General features: G+C 50.8%; 1 protein-coding gene across 1 annotated transcript in view; it reads right to left on the reverse strand.

The window, feature by feature from the left end:
* SEMA5B (semaphorin 5B) overlaps nt 1-22,047 on the reverse strand; it is a 124,853-nt gene extending 102,806 nt beyond the window's left edge. The window contains exon 1 of the mRNA XM_002684809.6: nt 20,833-22,047. The gene's annotated coding sequence lies outside the window, so the exon portion shown is untranslated. The remainder of the gene's footprint in view (nt 1-20,832) is intronic.
* Between the last annotated feature and the right edge of the window lie 235 nt (nt 22,048-22,282).

Consider the following 22,282-nt stretch of genomic DNA (forward strand, 5'->3'; position numbering starts at 1 on the left):
ACCGGAATTGACTCTCTCCATCTTTTTCCAAACAAGGGAGAAAGCAATGTCCTGACTTGGAACACTCAGCCAGCGAGATGATGAGCTGAGACACTTCCCTGGCTCCACCCAGAGCCACTGTATGACCTCAGACTCGGCCTTCAACCTCTCTGAGCCTCAGCTCCCCTTCTGGGATGGAAGAGGCTTGTCTTGGCTCAGCTTCCCCATTTCTTGTGAGGTTTTGAACATATAACAAATGTGAATGTCCTCCATTGGAACGCACTGCTCTCTCATGAAGGACCACTGTCCATTAGGCTCGGAGCTTCTCCAGCTGGGAAAACTGACCCATTCATCTTTGTGTCCTGCATGTCTGGTGCTGGCAAATGTCTCCTGAGCAATGGCAGGGAGTGCTACATGCACTGAATGAGGAAGGGGAAATGGGGCTGGCTGGAAAAATGAAGAAAATCTGGGATAGAAGAAATCCCCCTTTCCTATCACCCTCCAGTCTCCAAAAACTAACAAGCAGGCCCCTCAAATAGCAGCCCCTCCACCCCTGATTAGATAGGTCACTTTTAAACGTTACTCTGTGAAAGTTAAAGTGTCTGTAGCTCAGTCATGTCAGACTCTTTGTGACCCCATGGACTGTAGCCTGCCAGGCTCCTCTGTCCATGGGATTTTCCAGGCAAGAATACTTGAGTGGGTAGCCATTTCCTTCTCTAGGGGATCTTTCCAACCCAGGGATAGAACCTGTGGGTCTCTTGCATTACCTAGCGGATTCTTTACCATCTGAGCCATCAGGGAAGCACCGAATGTTACTCTAGCTCCCAGTAGAAAAGAATGTTATTAAAGCTTTTCATGCCAATTTAAATAAAATACGGAACATATTCAACCTTTAAGTGAACTAAAAATCCCTTTTTGTTAGCCACCCTCTAAGGTGCTAGCTTGACCTGGCTGGTGCCACACGAATGCCGAGACTGGGAGTTTTGAAAGCATGGAGTGAGGGCCTTGGAAGGCAAGGCCTTCCTCTAAAACCTCGTTGCTTTGTTCTCCTGGAGGAACAGGCACTCAGGAGGATGGGAGAGACAGGATGGCAACTGGGTATTTTTAAGTGAAGTGAGGACTTGTTCCTCCATGATGAGCAGCTCCAGTCCTGCGAACCCACAGAACAATCATTACCCCCCCACCCCACCCATCGGCTCTGTTCCACATACACCCCTACCACCACCCCCGTTCTCAGACAGAAACACAGGCTCTCAGAAGATGAAAAGGGCAGCTGCCTCTCCCCACACACGAGCCCTCCCACTCCAGGCCCAGCTGCATGTTCAGTTATTCCTCCCGTTGCATCCCCAGCCTAAACTATAATAGAATAATTGGGATAAGACATAAAGGAGAACTCCCCACCCAGAAAGGCAAGAGGAAGCAGAGAGCAGTAATTGTAGACATGAAAGAACTTCTACAATGTTACCCTTGCCCTCTGAGCATGGGGGCAAGTTGGCAAGCCTGAATACACTGGGGGCACATCCACAACACACACACACATACACACACACAGAGGTCTTGTTCTTGTTCCTTCCTTCCTGCCCACTCAGTGTTAGGGCTGGAGTAGGGCTTTGCTCCCAGGAGCAGAGGGTAGACAGGTGCTCTCTGGATGGCCCCACATCCAGGGGCATCTGACCCTTTCCTTACTCTCCAGGGACATCTGCCTTCTCCACCTCCAACCTCACTCCAGAGCTCTGACATCTGCTGCTGCTGCTGCTAAGTCGCTTCATTCGTGTCCGACACTGTGCGACCCCATGGACTGCAGCCCACCAGGCTCTGCTGTCCCTGGGATTCTCCAGGCAAGAACACTGGAGTGGGTTGCCATTTCCTTCTCCAATGCATGAAAGTGAAAAGTTAAAGGGAAGTCGCTCAGTCGTGTCCGACTCTTAGCGACCCCATGGACTGCAGCCTTCCAGGCTCCTCCGTCCATAGGATTTGCCAGGCAAGAGTACTGGAGTGGGTTGCCATTGCCTTCTCCGGTGACACCTGCTAGGCACTTCTCAATTTAAAACCTTGCTTCTCCCCCTCATAATAAGATACCAAGTCAAGTACAATCCAATTTCACAAACATCTAGTCTGTGCCAGGCAGTGGACTAGACTAAGAAAAGCTACAGAAAATGTACAGGCTACTGTCGAAGTATAGTTTTCAAAATGCTGTCATATAAATATAATTTAATTCAGAGTTCCAAAGAGAATTTGAAGAATAGGGAGGGGTTTATACAATCAGTAAAATGCAGAAATGAGTTTGTGAAGTGGAAACAATACTGGTTAATGTCCTGCAGGGCAAGAAGTAAAAACTTTTGAAGTTATCTTCTCTACTAGACAGAAATCATTTGAGTCTCTACTGGGTACACATCTCTGTTGTCAATCTACATGTTAATCTACATGTTAACATCTAACATCATACAATCTGGCTCTTAACAATAAGTTGAAAGTCAAGCAAAAGTACATCCCCCCAGGAGAGTTAAATAACTTTTGGGGGGACCAGATAGGCTGCAGTAGGAAGTCGCCAGGACATGGAGTTGGTCTTTTTTTTTTTTTTTGCCTTGTTTCCAAGCTTTGGGACCTTTTTCTTATCACCATGATCCTTGCCCTCAAGGGGCTTCCAACACCTGGTGAGGCAAGACTGCCACACACAGAAGAGTGAAACAGTCCCAGAAGAATACACTGCTCGTTTCCTTAGGCTTGACAATAGCGCTGTGTTTATATACAATGTAAATACATCTTAATCAGTTGAGAGGCACACTGAAGTATCCATAGATAAAACTTGGCACCACGTCTGGGATTTATTTTAAAATACACCGGGATAAATAAAAGCTGAGGGGGAGAATAAATGAAACAAGATGGGCAAAATATTGATGAATGTTGAAGCAAAGTAAGGGGTATATGGGAATTTGTGTATTCTCTCTGCTTTGGGATATATTCAAACTTGAATTATTCAAATAGTTAAAACAACATCCTACCACATGTTGTTTAGCTTCTCACACATTATAAGATCTACTCTGTTCACTGTTTTTCCTCTTAGAATATGAACTCCATGGGGGCAGGACTTGCCAATTCTTTCCCTTCCTGAGGGCTAGAAGAGCATTCAGCCCCTGTAGGCACACAGTAGGTATCTGCTAAAGGGTTGTGTGCGAGGCCCTCCACTGACTGGGGCCCAGGAGAAGGGGCCCAGGAGAAGGGGCCCGTGCACCAGGCAGGCTTGTCCTGGCCCTGACGGATGGGTGGGATCAGAATGGGAGGGGCACGCCTGAGGGAGTGCAGAGCACAAGAGCAGGGGGCAGAGTGGTCAGGAGCAAGCCGAGAAGGACAGGGTGTGAGAAATGAGGGGGATCCTGGGGGACCGAGCACTGGGAATTGGCCACTGGACTGAGTGACCAGCAGCTCTCAGAGAAAGCCACCGGGAAAAGTGACAGCAATCAGAGGGTAAGAGACTAAAGTGAGAACTGGGCAGGGAGGTGATGAGACAAAAAGCAGAAAGCAGCCAACCTGGTTGCAGGTTTTTGGAGAAGGGTCTGTTTTAGAGGCCAGGGGAGAGGCATGGCCATCTGAGCCACAGTTGAGACGTAGACCCACAGGGCAGGAGTCTCCCTGGGCCCTGGGTTCAGGAGCTGTGGGGGTGGGGGGGTGCTGGGACCTCCAGCTGGAGTGGGGACTACAGCTACCCAGGACTTCAGGTGGGGGGGCGGAGGATGCGGGTGAGGCAGGCACAGTCTGTGCACCCCCACAGGTGCACCTTTGATGTGGCTCAGGCCTCAGGGCAGAGGACCCCCGAGGTCCCCAGTGCTGTCCCCTGCATTGATGTCACCCAGTTTTCAAGGAGGCTGCAGGAGATGTGGGCCCATGGCGGGGCCATTGGTCTGCGGACAGAGCGGCTGGCAGGAAATCAAGGCACAGCACTGGAGCCCCATATGAAAAGCAGTTTTTACCCAGATGCCTCTCAACGCGCCCACACTGTTCTCCACTCTCTGGGAGGGGCTCCCACTTCTGCTACTTTCTTTCCTATTTCCTTACTTCCCCTAGGGGAAGAACACACAGCGGGGGTGTCTGTAAGGAGAAGGGCTGTGGGCAGAGGGAAGGGTCCATGTTATCTCTGCAGGTTCCAATTATCCAAGGATCCCCTGCAGGATGAGGGTCCTGTGGACAGGTCAGGTGTGAACACAGAGAGCCCAAAATGTGTTCCTTCAACCCTGACACATCATGCCCCACCCCACCCTGTATCTAGAGATTCACCACCTCCGTTCACATTTATATTCATCTGTGTGAGAGAGAGACAGAGATCAGAGAGATGTAGCCCCATGGCTGCTCCACAAAGGACCTACTCAGGTCCCCTGCTCTGTTTCTAGGCACTGAGACTCACCAGTGACCCTGGAATCCTGCAAAGGTCAGATTCCCTGGGGTATAATATACCCTCACTGGGGGTGTAAAATCAAGGATCCCTTTCTGAGAATGTGCAGCATCCACACTGTGAAAAAGTGATCAAAGGACGGGAAAACCAAGATGTTTTCTGATTTTAGCTTCCGTGTGAGGCCCTGGTGTCTGGCACTAGGCTGGGCAAAGGAAACAGACTAACTGGGCCCTCTCTCTTCCCTGAGAGTGGAGCTCCCAGCATCATCAGGGGACTGATGTGTTGAAGGTCAAGGCAGAAGGTGCCCTGGACTCTGTCCCTGATGTCCTGGGCAGCCCTAAAATTCACTGATGCCTGGGTCACACATGGACAGATGGAATCCCCCTTCAATGGTGGGCTCTGGATTTCAGGAGTTTCCAAAGTCCCCCAGGTGATTCTAATATGCTGCCACGGAGGAGAATCACTAAACCAGAATCACTAATCCCCAGTCTCCGGGATCTAATGCCTAATGATCTGAGTTGGAGCTGCTACAGTAATAACAGAAGTAAAGTGCACAGTAAATGTAATATGCTTGATCATCCTGAAACCATCCCCCACCCCTCCTTGGTTCCAGGAAAAATCGTCTTCCATGAAGCCAGTCCCGGTGCCAACAATGTTGGGAACCACTGCCTTAAACCACACATCCCCTTTCGAAATGGCACGATGAAGGAAAATAGGGGTCAGGGCCCCGGGGAAGTGCTACCAGTCTAACCCACCAAAGCATGGCCCAGAGGGTATTCAGGCAGTAACAGCCACCCCCCGTAGCCACCTTAGCCAGGACTACCCAGAGTGAGAAGCAAATGGCTTGGGTTCTCTTCCCTGTAACACTGACCTCAAGGCCGGAGAGGACCAAGAGACTTTGCTGGCCTGGAGCTCTGAAGCACCCTGTCCCTCTTTCTGAAACTCCTTCCGAGTTCTATTCTTGCCTTTAAAAAAACCACTCCAGTGTGCCAGAGGAATGAGAAGGGACAGCACCTCCCCACCCACAGATGTCCAGGGAAGGGCGAGGCCACAGCTGTTGAAGGTGGGCACTCTGGGTGGGCGTCTTCAAGCCCAACCCCAAATAGGTCTGGAGAGGAGAGGCAGAGCTTACCCAGGAGGAATGAGGGACGTGCACAAAGTGGCTAGCTCTGCCTGACGTAGGACAGAGAGCCCTAAGCACAGCCAGAATTCCAGGGCTCCTGCTTAGGGCATGGCAGCCAGAGTCTCCCTGGACACCCATTCTGATGGCAGGTGCCATGCAGTGTGCTGGGACAGGGCTCGGAGTTCAGAATTGGAAACAAGGGTTTGAAACTGCCTCTTAGTAGATGTGTGGCCCTGGACATGTTCTTTCTGGAGGATTTCTTCATCTCTAAAATGGGTATAACAGTACCAAATTCAGAATTTTTATTGGTGTAAGAATTAAGTGTGATAATGTACAAAAAGGAAGTAGAACAATATCTGGCATGGAATTCAGTAAAAGGAAGTTGCAGTTGGTGGGAGAAGAAAATAAGGATGAGAATGTAAACACTTCACCAGGTTTTGAAGTTTAGAACCCAGAAGAATTTTAGCACAATCCCATCAGGGGTAGCCCAGCAGGAGAAATGCTGGTTTACCTGATGTCTCGAAGGATGGACACTTGACTTTCCACGGACCAGTCTGCAGGCTAAAACCCGGCCTCCCTCCCATCGACATCCACACCCCCAGGAAGGGTGCCAGGTTGTGTCAGACCCACGAAACAGGTCTCTTTAACACAGATAAAATAATCTGATAGCCTGTAGTGAGTCAAGTGTGATGTCTATCAGAGCTTCTGAGATGCAAGCCCCTCCAAATCCCCTCATCACCCCAAACCTCTAAGACAAATGTGGGGTGTGATTTGAGCTGAACGTCTAGGCTGTGCAGCCATGACGCTGTCATTGAGGTTAGGGGACTCCCTCAAAGATGGGTGCAGGGACATCGTTCACACGGACAACCTGTCCTAGGAGTCCACCCTCAAGTGAACAGGCCCAGGGGCCACTGTTGAATGCATAGAGTAAGGTGGCGGGGGTAGGTTAGTAAGCCTCTCAAATGAGCTGCTGAACCCCTTCCTCCTACAAGCCCTGACCTGTCAGGGCCACAAGGGAAGAGAGAGAGCCGGGGAGACAGAGTGTGACCTGGGGCCAGTTATTTAACCACCAGAGCCTCAGTTTCCCCAGCCATAACATGAGGGCACAAGTCTTGGGCTGGTCCCCAGGGGATCAGGGAACATGTGTTTGGAGAGCAGAGCTCCAGGCACACTGAGCATCCAAGTTGTGGTCACCCCGGTCCAGCCTCCTTGTCACACATGAGCAAGCTCAGGGTTGTACGGGTCCAACGCAGGAAAGAGTGGGACCTCTGGGGCTCACACTCAGTGTTGATTTACCCAGATGCCCTGTGCACACGGGAAGACAGGAGATGAAGTCTGGAGTTTCGGCCAAGAACAGTGGCAATCTGAATTCAGACTGGGATGGGAGGGCGGGCCTCCACAGAGCAGCTGACGCTGCCTTAGGCCTCTGTGAAATAACCCCTCCCACACCCTAACACACACATGCACACAGCCCGTGACAAAGTTCTGACCTGGAGGCTCAGAAAGTGCCCAAGATACAGGCTCCTGACAGACGTGCAGGGAGCGGTCACTAGAGGGCTCAGAAGGACATTGAGGCTGCTGCCCTAGAGAGGTCACAGGAGAGGGCTAGTCTGGGAACCAGTACAAGCTGCAGAGGGAGGGAGGGAGACAGAGAGAAAGCAGGTGGAGGAGCGGGTGACCACAGCTATGGAAGGGTGGGATGGCTTCCCATAAAAGCTTCTCCATCGCCCTGCAGCATGAAGAATGACCCGGAGAGACCCAAAGCCTGGGTCTCCAAGCAGTCACAGCACTTATGGACAATGTTCCGGCAGAAAAACACTCATACCCCAAGGCTTGAAGCCCTCATTTCCAACCTCCCCTCTACCTCCAGATATATTTCCCTGGTTCCATCTGGCCCTCCTGATCTGTGGGAGCCTTTAGGCAGGTACCAAGCTACTGAGAGAAGCCCATCATCAGCTGGAAAGAGTACTTGCTTTGGGTTTCCTGTAGCCTGGCTACCTCACCTGTATACAGCTGTGCAATATTAGGTAAATTTCTTAATTTTTCTGAAGACTTTTCCTCATGTGTAAATTGGAGGCTGATCTCTCCCTTTTAGTCCTCTGCTGCTGCTGCTGCTAAGTCACTTCAGTCGTGTCCAACTCTGTGACCCCATAGACGGCAGCCCACCAGGCTCCCCGGTTCCTGGGATTCTCCAGGCAAGAACACCGGAGTGGGTTGCCATTTCCTTCTCCAATGCATGAAAGTGAAAAGTGAAAGTGAAGTCGCTCAGTCGTGTCCGTTATAGTCCTCTAGGAGCACTTAAATGAGAGGCTGGCAGATAGAAGGGCCTCACCCATGGTATTTGTATTTGAGATTACAAAGCAGATCCTCCTAGAATTAATCCCTGGCAGCTGGAGGCATTTATCCATCCCTAGGGCTACCTGTGCCTTCTACTTTGAGCCCCTACATGAGGCCACAGCACCAGCAGAAGGCTTAATTCACAGCCAGGAAGGTTTTCCCAGGCAGGAGGCTAGGGCAGGACAGAGCAGGGGACAGTCACAGGCATTCCCCCCCTTATTCCTATCCCACCCAAGTCCCAGACCTGGGCAGAGACTCCTTGGTCCTATCCTCTCAAGAAGAGGAGTTTCTGAAATGGAAACCACTTCAGATGTTGAGCCCAAAAGGACGATCTCAGAGTAGTCCTCTCTCCCAGCAGGACCGGGCTGTGAAATGTAAGCAAAGCCACGGTTTACTGAGGAGGGTCAGCCATCTTGCCAAGAGGAGCACATCACTGCCACTCACCCTGCATCTGGAGACATGGTTCTTAGAGGTCCGGGGTGCAGCAGACCTACCCCACCCTGTTCCTCCTGCCTCCACCCTAGCCCGTAAGATCTCTGGCTAAGTCATGCCAGAGTTGCCTTCCATCAGCTGTTTTAGCTTCTCCTGCAGTTCACACTTTCCCTGTATCTAATGTAAATCCTTCCTCTACAGATTGATGGTGGGAGTAAATCCTTCCTTCTACAGACTGATTGATGTGAGTTAGGACCTCATGGAAGGTGCCCTGAGAAGTGTCCTTAGAGAAGGGTAGAGCCCTGAGCCCCACCCAACCCCCCAATTATGAAGAGGAGAAGCTGTGAGGATCCTGCAGGATAGAGCTGGGGATGGGGTCGTCATGATAGATGAAGGGAATGCAGGAACAGAAAAGCATGTGGTCCAGCAGAGGAGAGTGCAAGCCAGGAGACAGCAGCCTGCCTGGGCTGGAAACCTGGGCATTGGCTTCCTAGTTACCGAATATCTCCCTGTCTCTGTCACCCCATCTGTAAACAAGGGTGTGCTGTGTTGGTTACTCAGTCATGTCTGACTCTTTGTGACCGCATGGACTGTAGCCCGCTAGGTTCCCCTGTCCATGGAATTCTCCAGGCAAGAATACTGGAGTGGGTTGGCATTCCTTTCTCCAGGGGGTCTTCCCAACCAGGGATCAAAGCCAGGTCTCCTGCACTGCAGGCAGATTCTTCACTGTCTGAGGCACCAGGGAAGCCCCAAATAGGGGTAGTAAAGTCAGACCTACTCCTAGGGCTTTCTTGAGCTAAGATACATACCAGAGTGTTTTAAGTGGCCTGGCAAAACATTAGCTCTCAGGAAACTCTAGGTAATCCTTACAACCCCCCATCCTCTTCTGCAAATTTCTCAGTCCTGGGGCTTCTTCCTCCCCCACCTTCTCAGCTCACTTACTCTTCTCCATTCTAACAGCCTAACTGCATCATGGCCTTCCCATGTGCAGGGCCCAGGCTGTGACCCCCAACTTCTCCCCACCCTCTGCATCAGACTCAGGCTGGCCAGTCCCCTCTGTACAAGGACTGGTTTGTTGGGTACCCCCAGACCCCAGGCACTTTTCCAGGTGACCTACTTTACTGAAAGGGACACGTTGGATTTGGCCCCCATGACTGCACAGCTTCCCAGGTGGTGCTAGTGGTAAAGAGCCCACCTGCCAGTGCAGGAGATGTAAGAGACACATGTTCGCCCCCTGTGTCAGAAAGATCCCCTGGAGAAGTATTCTTATCTGGAGAATCCCATGGACAGAGGATCCTGGCAGTCTACAGTCCACAGGGCCGCAAAGAGTCAGAGAAGACTGAAGTGACTTGGCACATAAACACACCACAACCGCACTCTGAAGTAGGTTTGATAACCAGTTTACAGATGAGGAAATTGAGCCTCAGAGTAGAGAAATACTTTGCCCAGTCACCCTACGAGGGAGTGGGGGAGCTGGCATGTCGCAGCCCTCCCATGCCCCAGCCCCTTGGTCACACACCTCACCTTTGCCCAAGCACCTCCCCTCACAGAGTCACAGAGCATCAGAAAGGAGAAGAGAGACTTTAGGAAAAAGAGAAATGTGGGGAAGAGGAACTGGGAAGGGGAGGAATGCTACACGGGAACTAAGGTGGCATCCAGACTGGGGGGCTCCTCTGGCGGGCGCTGAGCTTCTGTCTTCGGCTCCTGTCTTCTCCATCAGGGAGTGGGACTCTGTGGAAAGGTGCCACGGGCACAGGAGGCCCGAGCCAGAGGCTGGTGAAAAATGTTCCAGCTGCTCCGAATGAGTTCAGGCTACTGGGCCCAGCCACACATCCCAGGGAACATGCAAATGAAGCCCAGAGCAGCTGTCGATCTTGTGGAAATATGACAGGATTCTGGCAGGCATGAGAGAGGCTCACTTCCAGAAAGGGGTCTGAGCTGGCTTTTGCAAAACCATAGAGAGGGAAAGTCGAGGTGCTGCCTGAGAAAAATCCTGAAGAGACAATACAGGCAGGGTGGTGGGCACCTGGAGAAAGCAGCTGAGACTGCAGGCAGACAGCAGGCGTTCAGTAAGGAAGTCCTGTTGGGCAGAGCTCAGCTCCTCCACTGACAGGCCACCAGGCTGATAAGTGAGGGAAACAAGGTTTACCCCTCTAGCTGATCTTGAAAACACGTGACATGCTCTTGGTGAAAGTGTTGCAAGCAAGCCAAGGTGGCGGAACTAGTGGGACGTGTAGCCAGTTGCACAATCATAGGTACCCAAGGGTACTCACCACATGGGTCAAGGCCGCTTGGAGGGAGGGGTCCAGGTGAGTGCTGGAGGGCTTTGACCTGTCCCACCCCAATCTACATATTATAATTCCTGGGATCAACATACAGGAAGCTTTTGAAGCTGAGAGCAACACCAGGTATACTCAGTGTCAGACTCCAAAATATGCTAATCAGCTAGAGAGGTGGGCTGAACTCAGACAATAGAAGTCAGGAGAAAATGTAGAGTCCCAAACCTAAAACTGAAAAAGCCACAGCACTGCCAAGGGCTGACCTGTGCCTAGCACACCCCCTCCCAAAAAACCTCATGTGTTCAAGCTTTAACCCCCCAGTACCTCATATGATCTGATTTGAAAATAAGGACTGTTGCATATGTAATTAAGATGAGGTCATACTGGAGCAGAGTGGGCCCCTAAATCAGTATGACTGGCCAGCTTAAAAAAGGGGGGAAATTTCAGGACAGGCACACAGGGAGAAGATTATATGAAGATGAGCGTAGAGATTAGAAACACGCTTCTAAAAACCAAAGAATACCAAAGACTCCCAGGAAACCAGAAGCTAGAAGAGAGGCGCGAACAGAGTCTGCCCTCAGAGGGGGTCAACGCTGCCGCCGCCTTGATCTCAGACTTCCAGCCTCTAGCACTAGGGAACAATTCCCTTCCGTTGCTTAAGCCACCCTGTTTTGGTATTGCTCTGGCAGCCCCAACCAATGAGTGCAAGCAGAAAGACAAAAATGTGGAGATGGGGCTGAGCTGCAGATTATGGTAAAGAAACCTGGAGGTATTGACTGGTTGTAAGTTTAACAAATGTCAGCAGGGCTATGCAACTTCTAAAAACATCCAGGGCAGACTTGACACCACATTAATGGATGGGGTGTGCTGGCTGGGCCTCACCCACAGGACCAGACTCGGTTCCAGTGACCTCAATTTATGGTAAGTCAGAGGATGTTCTGAGTCCTGTACCCCGAGCTGAAGAGACAAGTCAGAGGAGGACTAATGGGAATGGGGGAGAGGTAGAAGGAAGTGGTCTCCAAGGTTGGAAAGGCTGTGCCATTGAAGTAACTGGTTTTGCCTGGAACAGCCACATGGGGAAGAGATGGAGCCCATGGGGAGAGACAAACTTTCAGAGAAACAGAGGAACTTCCTATCAGACTTGTTGGCCAAAAATCAAATAGGCCATCCTGTGGGGAGATGAGCTCTGCCTCTGATGAACTGAAAACTCTACCAGTCACTGGAAAGGGACTGGGAGAGATGACCCCAGAAACCTCCAGCTCCAAGAAGGGCCCACACATGTTTGCTGCCTGGCTGACACCAGCAACTCAACTTTACCTCCCTAAAGTCAGGGACTACTGTGAGACGTTTGGGCCCTAAGACCTTTCACTGGTGGTTTTAGCAGATAATGGTGCATGCCAAGAGCAGAGAGTCTAGACTCATAGACCTCAGAAGGTTGGGGTTGGCAAGACCCAGGTCCACTGGAAGGAGGCACCCACACATGCTCACAAGGATAGGGGTCTTGGATAGGAGTGGGAAGGAAAGTGGCCTTGGCTCTCCATTGTCCAGGAGGGAGGGAACTGGTGGTCCAAGAGTGAACTGACCCCTCATTGAGGGAGAGCCATGCTGGTGGGCACTGTGAGGGGATACAGAGGAGCCCACATGCAGGCTTCTCTTTGAGGGGCTTGAGGTGAGCACTGGGAAGATAGGCTTCTGTAGAAAAGGCAACTCTGATGCTGATAAGACTCTTCCAAGGATGACCTGACACCAATGGCAAGGTCAAGATCTACACGAACTTTGCCACATCCTTTCATTCTTTTTTAAACTTTTTGTTGTTGTTCGGTTGCTCAAATCATATCCAACTCTTTGCAACCCCATGAACTATAGCATGCCAGGCTTCCCTGTCCTTCACCATCTCCCAGAGTTTGCTCAAACTCACGTCCATTGAATTGGTGATGCCATTCAACCATCTCATCCTCTGTCGTCCCCTTCTCCTGCCCTCAAACTTTCCCAGCATCAGGGTCCTCCCTCATTCTACAGCACAAAAAGGAGGCTCAGGGAGGGAAACCTTCAACACAAAACCAGTCAAGCTGGGTTTGAACCATAGTCTCTCTCATCCCCACACCCATGCTCCTTCCAAGGTTCTACACTTGCTTCCCCAGCTGAGGACTGTGGGTTAGTGCCACAAACATCCAGCAACAGAAAGAACAGCCCAGGGTGGTCGAAAGCAGTGTCCCAAACTCTAGCACAAATCACAATGACCTGTGCTAAAGCACAGGCTGCCGTGCCCTGCCAGGGAATTGTCAGATTAGTAGGTCAGCTCCAGAACTGTTGCACTCCTAACAGGTTTCAGGTGAAACTGATGTTGCTGGCCAGGGACTTCGCTTTGAGAACCACACTGCTCTGCAGTATTCAGGAAAGGAGGCGGGTATGCTCCAGCCTCAAAGCCACAGAGAGATAGAGGTATGCTGCCAGTTCAATCATGTGTCTCTGGGCCAAGAGTTCCCCAACAGCGTCCCGGGCAGCAGGACTGCCAGCTGGTGCCGATTCACTGGAACCCATCTGGTTGGGAAGATGCAGACTGTGAAGAATCTAGCTTCCTGCACTTTCCACTCTGGAGCCTTCTGGTTCTTCCAGGCAGATTAACTGTGTTCTGTTCTACAGGAAGTCCTGTTTCTTCTGCAGTCAGCCACCAAGACACCCAGGATTTTCTCCCTCCCTTCACTAAGCCTTTCATGGCTGGGTTTCCCAACCTCTCCTGACACAGAATGCCCTCCAATTGATCATGCTTGAGTTGGTCAGGGTCCTCTCTAAAATCTACATGCAGACATGAGGACATAATGACCAGGAAGAAACCAATTTGGACCTTGCCTGTCTCTTAGTGCCATTCAAGATAGTATTGTTTTGAGCAACCCCATCACCCTGTCGGCTCCTATGAAGCCTGTGTCCAATTAAACCCCTCAGATGTTTTTCTCAGGCTGTGCAGCCAAATCAAGTCTCCCCCCACCCCCACCCCCACCATGAACTTGAGTAATTAATTTCTGCAATCTAAATGCAACTTTCCATCTGCCCCTGTTAAATTTCCTCCTGTTGGTTTAAACCCAGCATTCCAGGCTGTTGAGATCATTTTGAATATTTATTCTGTCTTTTATAGGAGCTGCCCATCACAGCCTTGTCATCAACAAATCTGAAAAGCTCGCTTACTCCAGTTTCACCCGAATCATGGATAAAAACACGAAGCTTCATTTTTCAAAACCTCACCTGCCACAAACCATCATCCCTTTTGGAATCCCTAATCATACTTCCCCATTTCAAATTTCTTACAGACTAGGGAGGGTCTGTGGACATGGCATCTTTTTTCTTGACCATCATTAATGCCAGGCTGATGTGGCATCTGTCATCTACACACTGTCACGCCACCAGCTAGTTCTTGGTCATGGTCAGAATCAAATCAGGACAGTTTTGGCTGCTATTTCAATGACAATGTTATTGTCATTGAGGCAAGAATGCAAAAATGTATCCAATCGGCAGTATTTGACATCCAACAGAAGTCAGGCTTCTCTCCTGCCATCATGACTATAGCATGCCTGCCTCCTTGACAGCTTTATAAGCCATTCTGTGAAACAGCATCCAGATTCTTCCGACTGGGTGGGGAAGCTATAATAGGGATATGTTATAACTTGGACCTGCTCAGCTGTAAGACATGCTAGGATCTTGGCAACTGGTTGGTGAGGACACAAGAAATGTTTTCTGAAGTGGGAACCTGGAGAGAGGGCTGAGGACAGAATCAAGGAAGTCAAAAGAAAAAGGGAGACATGACGAATAGCATCCCCGCTCTTCTGCAATTTGTATGTGAGGCTGCCCTTCTTCTTCTGGAGAAAGCCACAGTGTGTGTGCACAAGATGCTGATGGCGCATTTGTGAACAACTTGTGGTCGCCATAAGCCAAGAATGAAAAGCAGTGTATGTACTGGTTAAGAGTAGGCTCTGAAGTCAGACAGTCTAGGTTTAAACCCTAGTTCTGCTACTTACTAGCTGTGTGACCTTGGGCAAACTGCTTTCTCTCTCAAAGCTTTTGTTTCCTCAATGGGAAGTGGAGGCAGAAATAATATGTGCATGAAAGGCACATGAGGATTAATACAGATAAAGCGTATATCAAGTTTAGCAGACTCTCTGGTACATAATAAATGGTCATCTTGAAATAACCCGCCCTCCCCCACGGTCCATGGAAAAATTGTCTTCCACGAAACTAATCTCTGGTGTCAAAATGGTTGGGGAGCACTAGGTTAGAGGCAGGAGAGCCTTGAAGCTCACCTGAACAAGTGAGGCAGCAATTTGTGGAACTGACCTGGAGGTGGAGCCAGGCACAAGGCTGGGTCAAGGGTTCTGGCCTTCAGCTCAGATCGGAGCAGCCACTCTGATGCCTCAGAAAGGTTCATAGTTTGTTTTTCTAGCTCTGAATATGAAAAAGTTTTATTGCTCTAGGAAGTCAGTCAAAAGTTGTCTAAATGGGCCATGCTAAAAAGAAGCATAAATATTCTACTTCTAGAAATCTGCTCTGAGGAAATAATCATCAATAGACACAAAGATTTATAGACAAGGATGTTCACTGCAGCATTATTTATAACAGTAAAAAATGGTTTACAACCTAGATGTCTAACTCACATGGGATTTGTTAAATAAATTATGGCACATCCATAAGATAGAATACCCAGCAGCCATTAAAAAGCCCATTTGAGAAGAATACTTAAGACAGGGAAATCATCACAATATGTGATTAAATGAAAAGGGCTTGCTACAAAGCAACCCAGAGAGTACAGTCACAATTTTGTTACATACTTATCTAGAAGGAAATGCCTCAAGATGATGAATGAATACGCATTACTTTTTAAGAAAAAAATCACAAAGAAGTTATACTAGAAGGGAGCTCCCACAATCAGCTTATAATAGAAAGTCATTACATTCAGAACAGGAACACAAACAGTAGCTATGATCCAAATGCCAGGAGCTCTAGCTGGTACCTGACTGTTGTGAAGGACTGAGGGCAAAGAGAATTGGCATGCCTTTGGCGTGAGGCCAAGGAACCTAGGAAAGATTTAGGTCAGTGGCTCTCAACCATGGTTGCCTTTAGGAGCTTAAAAAAAAAAAATCAATGCCCAGCCTCCAGCCTTGAGGATTTTGACTTAATTAGGGAGTTGGTCATGTATATTTTTTCAAAGCATTCCCAGGTGATTCAAACAGGAATTAGTGTTGAGTGGGACCAAGCTACTGTATACAAAGGTCACTTGAGCCTTGCTCTCCAGACTGGGCCCACCATGTGAAGACTCACTCTGGAAGCTAGAGAGACGCTAGAAGGGAGCAGATGGCCCCAAGGCACTTGATCTCTGCAGGAAAATGACCCTTGGCCTTGGGGGACATTCACAGAAATGTTCCTTTGAGCTGGCCTGCTTGGAAGCTTTTACCACAAGGACACTGCCCTTCGTTCATACTCTTGACGGGGCCCAGGTTTGTAGCTGACTCCATAAACTCAAGTGACTACAAAAGGAAGAGAGAAGAAAACTAGATCCTGGGAAATCTACAGGAATTTGACTCTGCAGAAGTTGGAGCTAGTGGCATTTTCCTCTTCTCTTCTGCTTTTGGGCAGAAATACACCCTGGCCAACAGAGCAATGTGTGAACCTTAAATGCAGTCTGCTTTGGGTGGATGAGCCTCTTGGTGGGTGGGGCTCCTAGTTTCCCCCAGACACCTTGAGAAAGAGGAGCAGAGGGAAGAGGCTGCTAGAAACAAAAGTTTGTATTAAAAGATAAGATCTCCCCAGCTTCTCAGTGCAGGTATAGAGTTACTCAAGGCACCAAAAGAAGAGAAAGAAGAGTCCTGGGTCCGGTGCTTTGCACACTGAATCCACCCATCCCTGAATAATTAAGAGCCAACTGCAGCTCTTTTGTACTCCTGTACTCTGATAGAGCTCCTGGGTAGGGGGCTTCAGGACAGTGACTAGGGCAGTATGGAGGCTGTTTTGGCTCAGGTGGACCAGTGGGGATGGATCTAAACTGCTATCCCACTAACCATTTCCCTGAAGTTGCCTCCCTAGGGGCAGACTCATGTCAATTCTGGCAGAGAAACAGAGCCAAGGGTAACTCTGGATGATCAAACTGTTAATATAGCTTTGCAATGCATTGCATCTGTGTTTACATGTAAATGTATATGAGTATATTACATATACACATACACCTACTATACAGATTTGCCTTCCAAATGACGTTTGGCTAAAAAGGACAGTGCACTTTCTGAAGATCCAGGCAGTCAGGTGGATTACCTGGATGTAACTAAAAACTAGCCTGAGACTAAACATTCCCCACAAATAGCCCACAAAAAAAAAAAAGGAAATGAACCACTCCTGGAAAATCAAGAAGTGACTAATCTCCCTTCAAGATGGGGAAGCCTCCCTGACTTCCAACCCTCTCTCATTTCTAAGCATTCTCCTTTGGGAATTTAAACCTATCTCCTCTAATTTGATCCTCAGGGGATGGTGGAACAGATGGTCACCAGCCGTCTTCTTATCACAGTCTTTCCTATCACAGAAGAGCCCAGAGACATTCTTGGTTCACATGCAAAGATATTCTGATAATATCGACAAGGCTTCAAATTCAAAAGAGTTCCAGGTGCAAGTCTGTTTAAGTCATCCTTATTAAACAGATCAATGAGGGCAGTGTCATGGTGGGACTTGGCACACAGCGCTGCCTTTAAAGCTCAGGGAAAGCCCAAAAGAATCCTTGTTCTCCTGTTCCACGTCAGAATGGAGGAGGATGCAAAGCCCAACTGCTGGGAAGTGTGCTCAAGGTCAAACTCTCCCGTCCCTGGTCACCATCCCTCCCAGGTCACTTGTCATGCTTTATCCACTGTGTCCAGTTGAAAATTGGAAAGGAAGCCTTTTTTTTTTTTTTTTTTTTCTTTTCCCACTCTGGAGGTACCAAGCGTAGCCATGGCTTATGGGTAAGACCCCGACTAATGTCAGGATTCAAGAGTGGATTCTGCAAGGTTTGGTGTTCATCTCTCACGCTCACTAAAGAAAAGCACTGGAGCAAAGGGAAGAAAACGGGCATGGCAGAGCCACAGAATGTTTGGCACCCCATTCCCTTTCAGAACTCTGCTCCCAGCTGGTACTTGCTAGCATTCAAACCAGTGATAGGGGAACTTTTTCCAGAAAAAAAAGTCCTGGAGGAGATTCCTCCATCTGAGGCAGAGAATGGCACACACAAAGATCTCTTTCCAGATTACCCAACAAAGAGCCATCTCCTCAGCTAAAGCAGATGTCATCAAACCAAAAGTCAGAGAGAGGGAGGTTCATAAAAAGCATAGCAGTATGCCAGTGAAATCCAGGTGTTGCTTACACAAGCTCTAAAAAAAGGGCTCAGTTCAGTCAATCCAGTGAAACTCCATTAGTCAAAACACTTGCTTTGGCCTCTAGTCATACATTTAAGACACATTAGTTAAACTTTGTCATAAATTTAAGACCAACTTAGTGATGTCTAAAACTCAAATGCAAAGATCTGAATGTGAAGAAAACTCATTAATTAGTGGTAACTATTTCCAGCACAACACAAACACACAGTCACTGGATGATGAAGACGGGCTAGTGATCAAGGTGACTGGATAAGGCAAAGGATGATCCCAAGACTGGGATTCAAACACTGATGTATAAATAACCAATATGCCCTCTCAGTAGTTCTCATCCTCAGATCTTCAGGTACCTGGCTTTGCCTCTGTACACACCACAAGTATAATAAGGTAGGTATTGACAGAGGTGTTCATTCCCACTTGTTGAGTGAGGAATCTGAAGCCTGGAGAGGGGACCTGGTGCTGAGTGAAGAGCTAAGGTGATGCAATCCCAGCCCTCTCAGCAACCCACCCCCCCAAACCCCAGACCCCAAGTCCTTTGGACAACTCCGTATTAGCTCTCAGGTTACTTAAACCCACAGGAAAACACCCACAGTAAATTCTATTACAGCAATCAGGCAATGCTAGTAATTAGGTTCTCCTAGTCATGCTGATTCACCTCCATTCCAGAGATCAGAGACATTATCTCCTGTTGTATCCATAGTGTCTAGTATCTGGCACATAACAGGTGCTTGATAAATAGTGACCATGTGACTTCACTGTCACTGTTGGTTTCATTTACCTTGTATCTACACAATAACAAAGTCAACACTTGAGGACCATGGGGGAACATTTAGCTGCTGGGGGTGTGGGTGGTGGGGCATTGGAGTTCAGCCCTGGGTCCTTTAAGGCTATTTAACAAGGGACTATGCACTTCTAATCAGGGATCTTGTCCTTTGCCTTCTGTGTCCATCCTACCACCTCAATCCTCAGTGAAAGTAGTGAATTAGACCTCAAGGAAGTCATCATCTCACAGTAGAATCCTAGAGAGCCCTGACAGTGAGGGTGAGTTGGGGGCCCAGCAGGTGACAGGTAGGACTAGGCTGTGGGATGTTCCAGTCAATTCCCAAAGTAGGGGGAGATAGGATAACATGTACACACAGAGATGAGATCACTTATAATTGTAATTTCTAGATCTGTAGTCTTGGGTGATGGAATGGCAGATTTCCTCTCTAACATTTATCCCCCCTTCCTCCTTAGGTTGGAAATCTAGATTTGGGGCAGGGTACCAGCGGGTTTTTGCAAGCTACTTCTTAATCTGCCTCTCCCTGTTTTCCTAGCTGTGAGGTCCAGTTCTCAAGCTCAAGTTCCCCTCTTCCCCTTCTTCAAGGTCATCAATCCTGGTTCAGAAAAGGCCAGAGGCCACTTTTGAATGTCAAGAGGAACTGGGGTGGCGGGACGGGGCGAGGGTGAGAGAGAGGTTGCGGTAAAAGAGAAGAAACGGGACAGAACAGGCTTGAAGATGAAGGAAAGTGGAGGTGGAGAGGACAAAGAGGCCGGGCCAGAAGGGCCAGGAGAGAGAAGCTGCTGCCAAAGTGGTGGGGATGGGAGGGGAAGTAGGGATGTCTGAGAAAGGTGCAAGGACGTTGGATTGGCCAGAGAAGGTAAGGATCGTGGTGGGGTCTAGACATAGGCAAGCTTCCAACCCCCCAATCCCAGTTCCGTGGGCTCAGTCACGGGCCCCGGGAAGAGCGCATCCCAAGGGTTGGTAGCTCTTCCCCGCTCCGGCTGATCTCATATCCCCACCGCGGAAAGCCTGGAGGGGGTGGCAGGAGTCGGGGCAGAGTCGGGTCATCACCTCTCCCCATCCAAACTCGGGGCCCACTGCAGCCCGGCACGGCGCGGCGGGGCAGACGGAATAACCCGAGCACTGGGCACCGACTGAGGGGTAGGAGGCAACAAGGGCGCTTCAGGTGGCTCCTCCTGGCTGTTTAAAGTTTGAGGCAGGCGAAGCAGCCGGTTCTGTCCTCCCTCAGCCGCCGCCCGCGGCTCCGCTAGTCCTGGTGTCCTCGGCTTCGCCGTCATCCTCTGCCGGTCCTACGCCCACTTCCCTCTCGGCTCCCGCCCGGCTCGGGTCCCATCCCCTCTCCTGTCTGCATCTTTCCCTGTGCCCGAGCGCCCCCCGCTCCCTCCCTCCTCGCTGGATCTCCCGCACGACGTGAGCGGAAAGTGAATGGGCAGCCCAACCACAAAGACAAATTACCATGAGAAAAATAAATCAGGAAATTGCCGTTCGCGTCCCGCGTTCCCGCCGCCGCACCCCTTTCTGAAAGCCTAGGCGAGGGGCTCCGGGACGGCTGCGTCTGGGGCCTGGCGGGGCCGAGTTAGGGCTCCGCAGGGCCCTGCCAGGGCAGGGAGGCTGGGAAGAATCCAGTGGGGACCTCCGCAGGCGGCGGCAGAGCGGAGACGTTCCCGAGCGCGAGATTTCACACTCCGGGCAGGCCACGCGCTCCCACGCGCCTAGCTGCCCGCACTCTGCCCCCACCGGGTCTATTCGTCCGCCCTCTCGGAGCCTCCATCTCGCCGTCTCAGCCCCGTTCTTTCCCAGCCTTTCGTTCGTCCGTCCCCTCCCTTGGGCCCAGCCCCGGATCCCCATCCCGGTGTGCAGTCCAGACGCACAGATCGCGGCCGGGCCAGTGCCCCGGAGCCGGAGCCGGCGGACCGCGTGAGCGCGGCAGCACTGTGGGCGCCCCCGCCGAGGTGGCAGCGGGCAGCGAGGAAGCCCGGGGGCTCCCTCCCCTCGGCCCGCAGTCTCCGCAACCTGGTTCCAACTTGTCAGCGCCGCTGGGCCCCTACCCTTCTACCCACCCGAGTTGCTGAAGTTTGCAACTTGCAGCCCCAGCCCGCATAGGCGAAGCGTTCGGGACTCCAGGGACTCACCTCCGGGTTGCTGGCGCAGGTGCCGGGCTCCAAGCGGCTCCCGGTTCCCGGCGGCGGGGAGCGGCAGAGGGGAACCGGGAGGACTCGCGGCCCGTCTGGGAATGGGCGGCCGCGCAGGAATGGCCCTCGACCCTCACTCGGCGCTCCAGTGCAGCCGCGACCCGGGTCCGCGCCGGCCACGCTCGGGTCCTCCAGCAGCAGTCCGACGCGCCGCCGACCCGCCCGGCTCCGCCGAGCTGGGCTCGGGCGGCAGCCCCCGCGCTCCAACTAGCTCCCGACCCGGCGCGCGGCTGAGAGCAGAGAGGAGACCGAGGGGGCCAAGGAGGGAAGGAGAGGCTATGGGGGAGGAGTTGGGAGCGAGGGGAGAGAGGGAGGGGGAGCGCTAGCGAAAAGGAGGAGGGGGCTGGAGAGGACCTGCCGCGGCGCGCGCGCCACCCGCCAGCCCTGTGGCGCGCGAGGAGCGCAAGGGGGCGCCCTGCACCTCCGCGTTCCCGGGATCGGCCCGGCTCCCGCCCTAAGTCTGCCAAGTGTGCTTACCCGGAGGATAGATAGAAGTCCCGCTCCGTGGTCGGCGTTCGAGAGGCGAGACACAGGTCCCTGGAGCACTTGATCCCTTTTGCCACCTCCTGCCTTACCGTCCTCGGTAAGTCCGGTCTCGAACCCGGCTTTGTGCCGGGGAGTCTGCGCACCGGAACTCTGCCCACCCAACCGCTAGAACCTCAAGAAATTCTCCCTTCCCCTCGGCTCCCCACTTCCGCAGCCCTATCAGCTGGAGACGATCTTTCTGCCTGTGGTCTAGAAGGGGGAAAGGATCTCGTACACAACAGGGGAAATCTGATATTAAAAATGCAGTCGAAGGGTGTGAGGCGAGGCTGCTGGGCTGGACTGGAAAACTAGAATTGGCTTAGAAGGGTTAACTGTACAAGCTGCACGACCTGGAGAGAACGTCTCTAAGCCTCAGTTTCTTCAGCTGTAATACTAGGCTTGGTGAAATCTATCCCTCCTGAGCAGGTTGAGTAGAGGCTACAATGAGTCCCATAACATCAGGAACATTGGGAGGGCATCCAAGAAATTAACGAGCCGGGAAGGCGGTGAGGGGCTCTCAACTGAGGAGGGAAGGTTGAGTGCGACCACACTGAACAAGGCTGAACTGTTTACAAGTGTAAGTATCTTAGTGTTTCTGATAGCTAGAAACCCGGAGGGAAAGACTGGGAGCAAGCTTCAAATCCTGTCTGCCCGGCTGCAAGAGGGATGGGAAGAGAGCCCTCTGCTGAACAAAGAAAGGTATTCGGAAAAAAAAAAAAAAAAAATTTTGTTTTTTAAGGTGACCTAAGAAAAGAAAATGCAAGAATGAAGGATAAAGACAAAGACCCTGAAAAATTAAACCAGGGGAAGTGTGATTTTAAGGGCAAGCCAAAGAGAACTGCGAAATCAAAATGGATAAGCTGGA

This window comes from Bos taurus, chromosome 1 (genome assembly GCF_002263795.3).
Source record: "Bos taurus isolate L1 Dominette 01449 registration number 42190680 breed Hereford chromosome 1, ARS-UCD2.0, whole genome shotgun sequence".
NCBI lineage: Eukaryota > Metazoa > Chordata > Mammalia > Artiodactyla > Bovidae > Bos > Bos taurus.